Here is a 2,827-nt window from a genome sequence, read left to right as displayed (position 1 = left end):
TTTAATTATTGCATGATAGTACCTTGCGAGTTGTGAACAATCAGCTCATGCCCATGCATTTCCGCCGTAGGCTGGGGTGTGACACACCACCCTTAGGGAGACTGGACATCTCTCTTATAGGACTATACGGGTCGTATAGGCTACGTATGACTAACAAGTGTACAAAGTAGAAAAACATTTCTTGCAGCCTATATGACCAAATAGACCTATACGAGCCCGTGCCAGATAGGCATTTAATATCTCGTATAGCTCCCGGTGTTGGGTTCCAGTGGTGATCAGTCAACGGTTTAACGATTAAACCCGGTTTTAATAATTGTGTCATGATTATTAATCATATTAACAGCTGACAAAAACACAGCGGAATAAAATCGAGTATCATAACATAGTTACAAACCATACGAGCACAAGTCAAACAACCAAAGTAAATAAATAATATTCACGACATTATTTAAGTTTCCCTCGGTTAAAAAAATAACCGGTTGAGACACCGAGGGATAACAGGGACGCTACGCGACCGAAAGAGATTAAGACCAATGATGGCGGTGCACGAATGGACCGGCAGCAGTGATAGCACAGGCGGTGGCGGTGGATGCTGCTTGGCTGCGGCTCGGCTGTGCTGCGGCGCGACTGGCTTGCAGCTGGTTGCGGCTTTGTTGGGTAGCCGGCGGTGGATGGGTGGCAGCAGCAAGGAGGAGGAGAGAGGGAGAGAGGGGGAGAGAGAGAGAGAGCAAAAGGTGGCTAGGGTTGCTTGTATCTTGCTTCCCTTCCTAATGACCTATTAACTAGTTAATCGTGTCGGGCCACCAAGTCTATCTCAAGCCCAATCCTTTTAAAGGTCCATATCTTGTTTGTTAGTCAATACCGTTTAACTAGGGTAAGCGGCTCATATTCGTTACCCACGGTGTAACTCTCAAGGGTCACAACCCGGTCGGTCACGTTGACTTAAGCGAACCGGTCTATATTTCCAACAGCCTCCCAGTTGGACGGATTCAGGTTAAGTTTCTCAACGCTGACAGCTAGGGGTGCTCTAGCTACACATGACTGCCCCCAACAGATTATGACATTTTAAAATTCATTAACCAAAGTATCTTGTAATACCCTATTACAAGATAATGAACTTGTGGTAATCATTGTCATCTATCCTTTCTGTATAAATCACCAATTGAACAATGAGACATGGATCTTATTAAATCTCATATGGTGTTCAATCATTATCGTTTTCGTTCTCGAGTCAAAGTGGTCCAGTCAAAAACACAGTAAGTTTGGGTGAGACCTCACACTTTACCTGTTTGAATCAATGAGATGTCTAACTGTTACATATCATGTAAGAGTACAGAATCTCATCTTGATTGCACACAACTCCCACTGAACTTTAGAATATTCCCAACCAATGCCTTTATGACTGGCAGTTACGCGACATCGGTTGAAACTGATCAAGGAATATCCTTTGGTAAATGAGAGTTCTAATATGTATCTCAGGTATAAGGATACTAAATGAGTATACCAATATAAAATACATCTTATGACTAAGATCCATGAAGATGATTTGATGCGAGTTACATCCAACGTCATTCATAATGAGGCATGTGAGTTTTGAAGTCAACTCCTTGAGTCCAAAGTCAGAATAGTCTTAGTTCAGAATCGTTCCCACGAGTCTGACCGACTACGGATAATTTAGAATAAAATATTCAAGGGTTAAATGTATTAAAAGGAACACGGTTATAATATTCAACGTTTGCATTTAACCATTAAATCAAAAGTGAACTCAAAAGTATAATTTTTTAAATGTTCATAAATCCAAATACTAAATCAAAACAAATGACTAGCTAATCTAAGACCGAGAGCATTCATGTGTTGGTCATGCTTGTCTTGAGTCATCGGCTTAGTGAACGGGTCTGCTAGGTTTTGATCTGTGTCTACTTTGCTTATTATGATGTCACATCGTTTCAATATTTCCCGTATAAGGTGGAACTTCCGTAGAATGTGTTTGGATCTGTGATGAGATACGTGCTCTTTGGCCTGAGCAATAGCACATGTGTTATCTCAGAACACCTCGATTAGTTAATGAATACTCGGAACCGCATCGAGGTCAGTGATGAACTTCTTCATCCAAGTTGCCTCCTTAGAAGCATCTAATGCAACTCTGTATTCAGATTCAGTGGGGGAATCTGCCACCACACTCTGCTTGGAGCTTTTCTGGTAAGTAGCTCCTCCATTGAGAGTGAATACATATCCTGATTGTGAGCGAGAACCATCTCGGTCAGTCTTGAAGCTAGCATCAGCGTAACATATTACAATGAGCTCTTCTTCCACTCCTCCAAACACTAAGAACATATCCTTGGTCCTTTTCAAGTACCTTAGAATGTTCTTTACTGTAGTCCAATGGGCAACGCCAGGACTTTGCTGAAAACGGCTAGTCATGCTTAGAGCATACGAGACGTCGGGTCTAGTGCATAACATAGCGTACATGATAGATACAATTGCTGAAGCATATGGAATTTCTTTCATGTGAGAAGTTTCAATGTCCATTGCCAGAGATTTGCGATTTGTTCAACACGGTTCCTTTAGCAATCGAAACACCTCCTTTCTTGGAGTTATCCATTGAGAAGTGTGCCATTACTTTGTCTATGTATGTACTTTGACTTAGCCTAGAAGCCACTTAGACCTATCTTTGTAGATATTGATTCTTAGAATATAAGCAGCTTCACCAAGATCTTTCATTGCAAAACAAGATCTCAACCAATGCTTAACTTCCTTAAGCATAGGAATTTTGTTTCCAATGATCAGTAAAATCCACATACAAGATAAGGAATGATATAGTGCTTCC

At 41.2% G+C, this 2,827-nt stretch overlaps 1 pseudogene; it reads right to left on the bottom strand.

Annotated features, from left to right (window-relative positions):
• Positions 1-2,061: 2,061 nt before the first annotated feature.
• Positions 2,062-2,529, bottom strand: LOC143533791 (secreted RxLR effector protein 161 pseudogene; annotated as a pseudogene).
• Positions 2,530-2,827: the final 298 nt, after the last annotated feature.

The sequence above is a fragment of the Bidens hawaiensis genome, unplaced genomic scaffold (genome assembly GCF_021521415.1).
Source record: "Bidens hawaiensis isolate Kalapana, Puna unplaced genomic scaffold, B.hawaiensis_p1.1 tig00009917_1, whole genome shotgun sequence".
Taxonomy (NCBI): domain Eukaryota; kingdom Viridiplantae; phylum Streptophyta; class Magnoliopsida; order Asterales; family Asteraceae; genus Bidens; species Bidens hawaiensis.
This window is presented reverse-complemented; position numbering and strand designations above follow the sequence as displayed.